The sequence below is a fragment of the Mustela erminea genome, chromosome 3, assembly GCF_009829155.1.
Source record: "Mustela erminea isolate mMusErm1 chromosome 3, mMusErm1.Pri, whole genome shotgun sequence".
Classification (NCBI taxonomy): domain Eukaryota; kingdom Metazoa; phylum Chordata; class Mammalia; order Carnivora; family Mustelidae; genus Mustela; species Mustela erminea.
The window spans coordinates 79,028,833-79,041,086 of record NC_045616.1 but is presented as its reverse complement, the minus strand read 5'-3'; the positions used below and the strand labels follow the sequence as shown (position 1 = coordinate 79,041,086).

The following is a 12,254-nucleotide window of genomic DNA, read 5'->3' as shown; positions in this document are numbered from 1 at the left end:
TCTCAATGGACAGATTTTTCTTTCAGTGTTTTAAAAATGTAGCTATTAAGTTCTTGCATGCACTGTTTCTCATGGGAAATCCACTATCATCCTTATCTTTCTTCTTTTGTATGAAAGGTCTCTTTTCTCCTGTGGATGCATGTCAGTTTTCTGTAACTATTTATCACCAATTTTGAGCAATCTTGATTATAAAGCACCTTGGTCAAGTTTTTATGATGTTTCTGGTGCTTAAGGGTTTGTTGAACTTCTTGCATCTGCTGGTTTAAACATTTTTCATCAGATCCATGAAGACTGAGGCCACTGTTTCTTTGAATTTATTTCTGACCCTCTTGCTCCTAACCCTTGAGAATTCTACTAACATGTATTATTAGGATGCTTGAAGTAGTTCCCCTTGCTCACTGATGTCCAGTCCTTTTTTTCTGTTTTTTCGATAATTTCTACTGCTGTATCTTTAGGCATACTGATCTTTTCATCTGCAATATCTATTCTGACATTAATCCTAACTTGTATATTTTTCATCTCACACATATTTATTATCTCTAGAAGTTCAAGGTCTTCTGCATGTATTCTGTAACTAACTTCTTGAACATATAGGACACAGTTAAAGTAACTTTTAATTTCTTTGGTAATTCTAACATCTAAGTCAGCTCTGCATTACTTTTAATTTTTCTCCTTATTATATTTTGTACTTTCATGCTTCTTATACATGCCTGATAATTCCTATTTGGATGATGGACACTGATTTTCACCTTTTTTGCTACTGGATCTGTACTGGATTTTTTTTGTATTTCTAAATCCTTTATTTTTTTTTTTGAAGGTTTATTTATCAGTGGAGTGAGCAAGAAAGAGCATGCAAGAATGAGGGCAGTGGGGAGAGGAACAGACACCTCATGAGCCTGACATAGGGCTTGATCTCAGGATTCTGAGATCAAGACCTGAGCCAAAACCCAGTAACTCAAGCGAAGGTGTCTTTGTTATGTCTGTATGTTTGAACTTTATTCTAGGACACAGTTAAATACCCAGAAACAATATGGTTCTTTTAGGTCTTCCTTTTAAGATATACTGGTTAAGTAGGTATTTATCCAAACAATACAAAATTACTAATATAAAGGAATACATGCACCTTGATGGTTTATATTAGCAGTACCTAGAATAGCCAAATCATGGAAACAGCCCACATGTCCATCAACTGATTAGTCAATAAAGATGACGGGTGTGTAAAGATACACACACACGTGTTGTGTGTATCTATGTGTACACACACACACACACACACACACACACACACTGGACTATTACTCAGCCATCAAAAAGAATGAAATCTTGCCATTTTCAATGATGTGGATGGAACTGGAGAATACGATGCTAAGTAAAATAAGTCACAGAAAGACAATGTATTCACTCATATATGGAATTTAAGAAACAAACAAGGTTAAAAAAGAAAGGATGTAAACAAAGAAACAGACTCTTAACAAAAAAAAGATCTGAGAGAAAGCGTGAGCAGCAGGAGAGGCAGCAGCAGCCCCTCTGCTGAGCAGGAAGCCTAATGCAGGGCTTTATTCCAGGATCCTGAGATCCTGACCTGAGCCAAACGCAGACGCTTAACTGACTGAGCCACCCCAACGCCCCCCCCACAGACTGTTAACTATAAAAACCAAACTGATGGTTACCAGAGGGGAGATGCATAGGGGAGGGTGGGTGAAACAGGTGATGGGGATTAAGGAGTGCACTTGTGACAAGCACCAGGTATAGTATAAAAGTACTGAATCACTATTTTGTACACCTGAAATTAAATTTCACACTGGATGTTAAAAGGAATTTAAACAAAAAAACTTAAAAAAAAAAAAAAAAGATACCCTGGGTGGAATTGGAGCAGCACTTATTTCCAGGCCAATTTATTTACTACTGAGCCAGGATCCTTCTGTGTCTCTAACCAACGTCCGACCCATGAGTCAAATGGTTCCAAACCTGGCTGGTGAGGACAGGAACCTTTCCTGATCCAATGGAAGCACCAAGCACTGCTATCTTCATCCCCTCGAGGAGGTTCTTTCCCTGGTCTGTAGTAATTTCTTTACATGCATGCACTAGTCAGTACTCAGATGAATAGGTTAGCAGGACCTCTGAAGCTTTTTAGCCCTCTAGTACTGTTTTGTGAATTCTAGCTCCTTTGGTAATCCCAGCCATCTCCACAGGTCAAAGAGAATCCATGGATCTTATCCTGGATTCCCCACCTACCTGTGCCAGGGACTGGAAACTTTCTCAAGGTAGTAGGCTAGGGCAATCACAGGGTTCATCTAACTTGTTTCCCATCTGTCAAGACCACTGCTTTTCATTATCCAGTGTCAAGTGTCTTGATTATCACTGTTTCATGTGGGGTTTTTTTTTGTTTGTTTTATGGTTGTATCAGTCAAGAGAGTAAATCTTACCTTCTTTTATCCCGTTTTTGGTCTTAAGTGCAAGTTGCAGTCATTTGGACACCAAATCAAACAGGAATTACGTAATAAAACTACTGTTAAACTATTGTGCATATAGGTATGAAAAATCCTAACCAAAGCATTTGCAAATTTTTCATGACATACATGAAAACAACAACAAAAACTCCATAAATACCAATAGTACTAAGCCTAAAATAAAGGGCACATGGGTGGCTCAGTATGTTATGCTTCTGCCTTGAGCTCAGTCATAATCCCAGGATTCTGGGATGGAGCCCCCAGTCAGGCTCAACAGAAAGTCTGCTTCTCCCTCTTCTTCTCCCCCTCCCCCCATCCTGCTCATGTTCTTGAGTAAATTAATTTTTGAATAAATTAATTTTATTCTTGAATAAATTAATTTTTAAAAATCTTTAAAAAGAATAAAAACCTAAAAATGTAAGCATGGTCCATTAAGCAAAAGATTAACAATATTACTCACTGTATTAAGATTAAGAGAAAAAACTATACAATCATTCCAAAAGATGCTTGAAAATTATCTGATAATATTCAACAACTGTTCACTTAAAATTTGAAAGTAACAAAGTGTAAGAAAGTGAAGACTGAAAGAGACCATCCTTACCTTCATGAAGTGTAACAAAGATGATGGATTCAAGCCTATGTTCAAATCCCCAATGTGTGCAAATCCGAACTCTTTTTGTAAAACATCTTAGCCAAGTTATTTACTATCCCTCCCTTTCATTCTCCTTATCTGTAAAATAAGAATACCACCACTACCTACCCCACATATTACCCAGAGCTTTTGTGAGGATTAAGTCAATAAATATAAAGCATTTATAATCTACCTGACTCACAGTATGTACTCAATAAATGGTAACCTGTTATCAGTGCAGCTCTTGTTGCTGTTGCCACTATCTTTTACCAGAAACCCACAGGAAACATAGTAAAAAATAAAAATTAGGATCAGTCCTATTGAAGTCAGAATTCAAACAAGATATTTGGCGTCATCACTTAACACTGTTCTACATGGCTTAACCAAAAAACAGAACAAATGATGATATAAAAATAGAGAAAGAAAAACTTGTAGATGATAATATCTATTAATGAACAGAATGGGAATCAAATGACAAACTACCACAACTACTTAGAATTAAAAGATCATCAAAAAACATAGTTCTCCTACATACCAGTAATAACCAGCTAGAAATTTAAAAGAAAAAATCCTAGTCACAACAGCAGCAAAAACTGTAATAAAGAAAAAAAACCAATCAGAGCTATGTAATAACCTGATACAGAAAACCATAAACCCTTACTAAAAGCTCATTAGTCAAATACCATGAAATGGAAAAGAAAATATACATGGTAGGCACTGGTTCTTCACAAAATACTGTATTAATGCAACACAACTTTTACTTAAACTACAAAGAAGTCATTTATTACAGAACTTTACAAACCAATTTAAAATGTCACACAAAATATTAGATAATGACCAAAAGCTAATTTTCAAGAGATGAAGAGAAAACTTGCTCTACTCATCTATTAAGGCATAATGCAACATTATAGTAATTAAACGGGGCATTGCATCTGAATATTTTGATCAATAGTATAAAGCAAAAAAAGTCCAGAAACAGATCCATAAATACTTAAGAATTTAATCATCCGATTAAAAAAAAAAGGCGCCTATCACTGGGGGAAAAGGACCATTTAGAACAGTCCTGGGAAAACTGGCTCCACAAGCAAAAAGATAAAGAGTTCTACTTCATTACACATACATACACTCCAGATAAGGATCTTTAAATTCTGACTATTGGAAGAAAGAGAGACCTCAGAGTTAGCCAAGTCCTCCTACAAATTATCACTGATTTGTTTCATACAAATGAAAAGGTTAAAAAATATTTTGATGACTATTTACATTCTCACTGCAGCTTAAGGAATATAACTCATACAGTTGAAGCCAAATAAACAGGTCTTGCTCTTAAGTTTAAAGTTTAGAGAGGCAGAACATGCACAGAATGCTACAGAAGCACAGAGAACAGCCCAATTCACAAAGGACCCAGGAAGGCCCAGAAATGAAACGCGAATAAAGGCCTTTCTAAACAGAGAACATAGCATACACATGAGCTATATCACCTTTGACTCTAAATGTCAAATGAAGATTATCAATGGCAAAATTCCAGCACAGGCCAGTGTACAAACCAGAGCTGCCATATCTGAAACACAGCTCTGATGAGTTTACTTTCTGTTAGGGAATGGAGGTAAGGGAATACAAACAAAGAACATCCAAACAAAAACAGACTGTGGAGACAACCAATATGAAATGCACTCTTCATAAGTAATGATGCAACAAATCCACTTCCGAGCAAAGAATGAAACTGAGTAAACGAAAAATGAAAACTTGGGAGGCAGAACATCCAAATTTTTAATAGAGCCAACAGATTTATTGTGCTGAAAGAAATAAAGCTCCTGCTCTGGGGTATGTATACAAGCAGCTTTAAAATAATAACCTATACTACAGCCACATTGCAAAACAAACAGCTATCTTAGTTAGTCATGATCAATTAGCTAACTAATTTCTCATTAATAAGATATACTAGACAAGACACAGAATCAGAGAGACTCTAGACATTGTAACATATCGTGTTTCTGAACATGGTTGACCAGGTCTGTTTTTGAATTTCTCTTTTCTCCTGTTTTCTATATAATGGTATCATGTGGCTGAATTCGTTCATCTATCTTACTTTATGTCTCCTTGACTGAATTCTCTCCTAGGGTTTACCTCCTGGCTATGGAAGTACCCAAGTATTTGTAATCTACTGCTTTTTAAAAATACCAACATATGAAGATATAGAGCTTCAACTATTACTATTTCTAACAAAATAATTTCAAGAATTCTGGCTGGGGGACGCCTGGATGGCTCAGTGGATTAAATCCTCTGCCTTTGGCTCAGGTCATGATCCCAGGGTCCTGGGATTGAGCCCTGCATCAGGCTCTCCACACAGCAGGGAGCCTGCTTTCTCCTCTCTCTCTCAGCCTGCGCCCTCTGCCTACCTGTGATCTGTCTGTCAAACAAATAAAATCTTTAACAAACAAAAAATTCTGACTGGGATCATTGATTCCAGTTATGTATCCTTGTCTTGGATATTCTGCCTCTGACTCAAATAGAAAGGTCTAAAAACAATACACAAATAACATACATGCTATACACATACAGACACAAATGCACTCACTTGGAAGAAAAAAATTATCTTTTTCCCCACCTAAGATCACCTTTTTGAACCACCTAAATCAATGGGGTCCACCACTGCCTCTTAGCTATCTATTATTCTAGCTTATCTAATCATCTTTCATGATGTCTTGCCTACTTGTCTCTTTTCTACCTTCTACCATGACGATCATCATTTCCGTACATGGGATCACCTTACTATTTAATGGCCTTCCTGCTTCCAGTCTCTTTCCATCCTCCGAATCAGTCTGAGGTTACAGGTGGATCAACCTACCTAACTTGTCACTCTTATCTTCAAAAGCTTTTAAAGGGTCAGTAATAATGCCAAATATTTAGCTATTTTAGAACTTAAAAAATTGGCTTCATGTGCCTGTCTAACCTATCTTCTCCAGTACTTAAAATCTATTCTATGTCCAATGGAAAAAAGCCTGTGTAACAAACGATTCTGGGAAAATTGGACATCTACATGCCGAAGCATGTACCATTCCTTACACCACACACAAAAACAGACTTAAAATGGATGGAAGACATCAATATGACAGGAATCTATCAAAATCCTTGAGGAGAGCACCGGCAGCAACTTCTTCCTAGAAACATTGCCAAAGGCAAGGGAAGCAAGGGCAATACTGGGACGTCATCAAGATAAAAAGCTTTTTGCAACTCAAACAATCAACAAAACCAAAAGACAACCGAAGAATGGGAAAAGGTATTTGCAAATGATGTATCAGACAAAGGGCTAGTAACCAAAATCTATAAAGAACTTATCAAACCTAACACCCAAAGAACAAATAATCCAATCAAGAAATGAGCAGGAGACAGGAACAGACATTTCTGGGAAGACAGCCAAATGGCCAAGAGACACATGAAGTGCTAATCATCACTGGCATCAAGGCAATACAAACCAAAACCACCTGGAGATACCACGTCGGACCAGTCAGAATGTCTAAAATTAATCAGTCAGGAAACGACAGGTGCAGGTGAGGATACAGAGAAAGGGGACCCCTCCTACATTGTTGGTGGGAATGCAAGCTGGTCCAGACACTCTGGAACACAGTATGGAGGTTCCTCAGAAAGTTGAAAATAGAGCTACCCTACTACCCAGCAATCGCACTACTGGGTATTTACCCTAAAAATACAAATGTAGTGATCCCAAGGGGCACGTGCACCCAAATGTTTGTAAGAGCAATGTCCGCAATAGCCAAACTATGGAAAGAACCTAGATGTCCAACAGATGGTTATTTTGTGTGTGTGTGTGTGTGTGTGTGTGTAAAAGTATATATAATGGAATACTATGCAGCCATAAAAAAGAAACATAATCTTGCCATTTATAACTAAGCAGATGGAACTAGAGTATTATGCTAAACAAAAGTCAATCACAGAAAAACAATTATCATCTGATCTCTATGATATGAGGAATTTGGGGGGGGAGAGGGAGAGAAAAATGAGACAAAATGGGACCTGGGAGGGAGACAAACCATAAGAGACTCAGGAAACAAATTGAGGGCTGCTGGGTTGGGGGGAGGGATAGGGTGAATGGATGAGAAAACACTGAGGTGGGTTATGTGTTATAGTGACTGCTGTGAATTGTCTTAAGACTGATGATCACAGACCTGTACCCCTGAAACAAGTAATACATTTTATGTTAATAAAATAAAAATTTGAAAAAGATAATCTATTCTAGAAGGGCCTAGCTGGCTCATCAGATATAGCAAGTGACCTTGACCTTGGGGTTTTGAGTTCAAGCCTCATGCTGGGTGTAGAGAGCACCTCAAACAAACCAACCAATGAACAATCAAGTCTATTCTAAAAAAACCCTCTACTCAATTATTGTTTCCTCAAGCTACCCCTCCACTGGACATCTAAATAGAATAGCAAACAATCCAGTGAAATTATTTATGCAGCTTCCCAAATGCAAAGCAAATATTTAAGCTTTTATTTGCCTTGAACTCATCATGCCATTTCACATTTTGGTATACTTTTTATCATTCCCTACACCTGTAGACTAAACTCACTCCTACAGACTAAGCTCAAGCCACAATAAACTACTGGACTTTCTGTAACATGTTTTGTTATTTCAGAGTCTGTGCTTCTACATACACTATCCCGACTCTGCTTTTTAACTGTGTAACTCCAATGAAACATCATCTCTCCTGTGGAATTTCCCAGTTCCCACAAACGCATTTGCTCCCAATGCACTTGTGTACAGTTCCGTAACAGGACTGATTAACCTTGTACTGGATTACTTGTTTCTATGTCTTGAGATTTTCAGATCTACAGATACTTTGAGGCACACAGAGCACAACTGAGAGTGTTTTAAAAGACCTCCTGGAATTGCCGTATTATTTGAGTCACCACCATTCAAGTATACTATATGAAGAAATAAACACATGCATCACATTAAGAGCTCAGATTCTGAAGCCAGGCTATTTGTGCCTGAATTCCAGATCGACCCCTTATTAACTGTGTGGCACTGGACAAATAAACCTCTTTTTGTTTTGGCTTCTTTGTAAAAGATAATAGCATTTGCCTTCTGAGAGAATTAATACGGGCAAAGTGCTCAGAACCATGACTGGCACAAATTAAGTATTACATACCTATTGGCTATTTTAATTAACATACCTTCTACATAGACCTCTATTTGGCTTGAGTTTCCTTCATTTTTCTCTATCCAAATCTCACGAAGGTTTCAAGTTTGACTTCTGCTCAATCCTTTGATTATTCCAACCTTTAAATAATCACTCCCTAATTTAATTACCTATAGCAATTTCTGTATCATTCTACATTTCTACATTCTACATTTCTGCATCACTCTAAATAAAACTGCCTTGCATAATTTTTCATATATCTGCCAGTCCAATTTCTGTAAACTCTATAAATGACCTAGGAATACCTTATTTGTCTTTGTGAATTCCTGTAGCCCGCAGTAAGTCCTTAGTATTTGTTGTGTAAGAAGAGTAGAAACTTCAATTCTGATCATACAACCTTTGCAATCAAAGAAATGGAGACTGTGAGAACATTCCACACTTCTCCAGGAGCCGGAGTGCAAATGTATAGAACTAGGGAGTCCTGATATGTTAAAATGGAAAACTCTAGCTTCTATAGGGAAAAAACCCTCTCTGAGGATCAGTTATCAAGTCCCCAAGTTCCCAAACTGTACTGGTGGATCCTTTATAAGAATTTCATCAGCATGACAAAATGATCAACTGAGATTACAGGATTTAGAATTACACAGATCTAGGTATCACAGGGACCCAGCCCCTCAGTTTCCTTCTCTATCAAGACTGCAACTTTTTACTTCACAGGTATATGTAATAATCAACACTTACCTAACATTAACTGAAGCTCAAATTCCCTTGGAAAAAAATTTTAAGTAAACTGAAAACACTGCAACTCATAAATGAAAACGTGAAAGAACACAGCATGTTTTTCATTACATAGGAGAATATATTAACTTAGCTGGCAGTATTTATAATATTCTAAATTACCTATAAGACACAAACATGTACAGCATTGCCAATTAGACTTAAGAGGGAAAAATTCTACTATAAAACTTATCCTTTTTCTCACTTCCTCCATCCTGTAATTTTCTTCTTCCACTTGTGATTAAAAACAAGTGTTCAAAATAACCCCTCAAAAGCAGCAGCTGGAAAACACGATTCAACTTAGTATCAAGTTGGTTCCATAAACGTGTAATTCCATTTATAGCTAAAAAAAAAAAAAAAATACTTCCAATTGAAAATTATCAGTAATCTAAGAAATTAAGATAATGGCAAACAGCTCAGATGATGATCTGAGCCAGGAATTTCAAATTAACAGTTGTTCCAACTTGAAGCTGGCAGTCACACAGTCTAAAGGGTTTGTTTACAGCAGTGACTTAACCAAAGACTCCAATCTTTTAGAAGTCATCCTGGCATTCTAATCACTAATTATTTCCTAGCAGCGTAACTGCTGAAAATGCCAATACTACACAAATTAAACCAAAATGGGTGTTCTTCTGAAGGGAAAAATCCCCAAAAAACCAAAGTGGCAAGTCTTAATTCTAACCTGCGATATTTTTTTCAGCTGGAGTTATGAATAAAATGCTGTTCATCTACTGAAAAACAGAAGAACCTTGCCACTTGGAATAACCTTTAAGCTAGGGGGAGGGGTAAACTTTTAAAGATAGATTTGGTGCTTCTCAAATACAGCGCTACGTGGGATACATGTAAGAGATACATGTAAAGGTATATAGAAGAGATAAAGGTAGAAAAAAACGCGTTTAGTTTAAAATATTTTAATTAAAATGAACTTTCAACCATGTTGAAACATTGTAACTTCACGATTAAAAGATGGCTTTGGTAAAGAGATACTGATTTACAGGTAGAAAAATATTAAGAGGCTAGTGCAAATTAAGGGGAGACAGAAAAGGGCAAAAAGTGGGGATTTGGGGGCGTGGGCCAAAGAAGGGTGTGTGGGTGTGTGTGAGCGCGCTTAAGTAAGGTCTGCGCTTATGATGAGGAATATAGGTAACAAACTTGTAGAAATCAAATTCAGAGGTGTGTGAACACGGAAAGGAAGGAGGAATGTGGGGGATTTCCCGGCTGGACTAACAAGTTTGGGACGTGCACATTACTGGGGTGCCCCTCTTCCGGGGAAGGGTGGCCCCCTCGAGTGCCTGGTCTCCAGGCCCCAATACCCCCGACCCGGCGGCCCTCACCCTCCCTCTACGCGGCCCTTCACTCGGCCACGGGATCTCCTCACCTCAGGCCGCGGCGCCTCGCTCCTCCGCGTCTGTAGAGCGACGACTCCCTCCGTCCCAGGCCGGACCGGGTCCGTCGGCCGCCCAGCCGCGGCCCCTGGCTCAGCTGCGCCCGGGCGTTCCCCGCGCGAAACCGCGGGCCACGCCAGTCCTCGCTTCGGCTCCGGCTCGCTCCCGGCTCCCTCCCGCAGACGCGGCACGCGGCCCTCCTTCCCCGGCGGGGCGTTGCGCCCCGACCCCGCCCCGCAGCGCCCTCGCCGCGCCCCGCCCCCGGGTTTAGGGACTGTATGCTGATTGGCTCCAGCGAGACCTGGCGCGCTAGGATATTGGCCAGGCGGTAACCCGACGGCGAAGGGGCGGGACTCCAGTCTGCTGCAATTCCCGTAACGCTGCTCCTGGCGTCCGGGATTCCGGCGGCTGCGCCCGCGTCGCTTTTCCTAGACCGGATCGAAGGGTTCCCCCCACCTCTCCTCCGCGGGCGGAAGGAGCGGAATGTTCCATTTTTCCGTGGAATAACGGGGTCGTGTACTGGAGCCTGGGTACTTTGTACGCCTGCCGCTCTCCCTTCTCGCTGCGGTCCCGCGGCCTTGGTTCGCGGCCTTCCCAGAGGGACTCAGAGCCGCGAGGGACCGCCGGGCTCCCTCGGGGACAGGGGAGGCGTGGGAGTTTCTCGGGGAAAGTGAAGGACTCGATGGTCGTGACTTCACATGAGATGCCTGCAGATCGTGGTGGCGGCGGCCTCAGTCCAAGGCATGCATAAATGAACCTTGCCAGGATATATATATATATATATATATATATATATATATATATATATATATATTTAAGTTACTAAATGAGTTTGTTTGCGATTGATCAGTGAACCCCAGAGGTGGTGTGACACGCCAAGAAACTAGTTCTTTGCGGTTTGTACCTCCCAATCTGTGATAAAAATACCTAGCAAAAACTAATTTCATTACATACCTACCCTGCCTGAGAATGGACTTTCAGGCTCGCTGTGTTTCCCCCACCCCCCCCCAAAGCAAGATGACAAACTTGTAAGGAGTTGGGGGGGGGGGGGTCGGGGGTGTGTGTGTGTGTGTGTGTGTGTGTGTGTGTGTCAGTTAACCCGAGGCCAGGGCCTTCTGTGGAAGAATGGCAGGCTGTAGGAGGGCAATAATGGCTTAATGGACTTGAACAAATTATACCCATAAATTAAACAATTACAAAATTACAAAGTTTTTCATTATATTGAGGATTCAGAAAGAGGAAAACACAACAAATTATGATCTCTTAGTTGTTGATGAAGTACTTTTGAAAAGAAACAGAAAAGCGGGTCTAGTGATAAAGGAGTCCTAACCAAACCTGGGGATGTGCTGTAAGACAGACAAAGCTACACTGTATTCAGCTTTTGGTGCTCCCTGTCATGCTACGCTATGCTAACCTACAGTGTGACTGGACTGTATTCTAGGTCGGCCATTGACAGGGATGTTTAAAACAAACGTATAAAATTTAAATTGTTTATTTAGATCTAGCAAACATTTATTTAGAGGAATGTATAGTGGTTAAGTGTACTTAACTTTCTGGTTGCAAATTCCCTGAGTTTGCATCCTGGTGCTGCCACTTCCTATGTCTGTGATGGCAGGCAGGTCATCTTGGTTTCTTTATCTGCAAAATGAGAATAATGGTTCAACCTAATGGGAATGCTGCAAAGGTTAAATGAGTTAAAATACATGAGACTCTCAGTATATAGTAGGTGCTCAATAAATATCAGTTGTTCGTGGATGACTTCTGTCAGTGTTTCCCAAACCTTTTGCATCAAAGCATATAATGAAAATGATGATATTTCACCAGTACAGGGAATAAAGATGGAGGGAATTAATAT

The 12,254-nt window shown here is 39.7% G+C and overlaps 1 protein-coding gene across 4 annotated transcripts in view; it reads right to left on the bottom strand.

Moving 5' to 3' along the window:
- Positions 1 to 10,636, bottom strand: part of IL6ST (interleukin 6 signal transducer) — a 55,022-nt gene extending 44,386 nt beyond the window's left edge. For 2 of the 4 annotated variants that reach the window (XM_032336210.1, XM_032336212.1), the window contains exon 1: positions 10,393 to 10,636. The gene's annotated coding sequence lies outside the window, so the exon portion shown is untranslated. Of the gene's footprint in view, positions 1 to 8,542; positions 8,635 to 10,392 lie in introns of all 4 variants that reach the window. The other 2 variants (XM_032336211.1, XM_032336213.1) reach the window with 2 other exon arrangements.
- Positions 10,637 to 12,254: the final 1,618 nt, after the last annotated feature.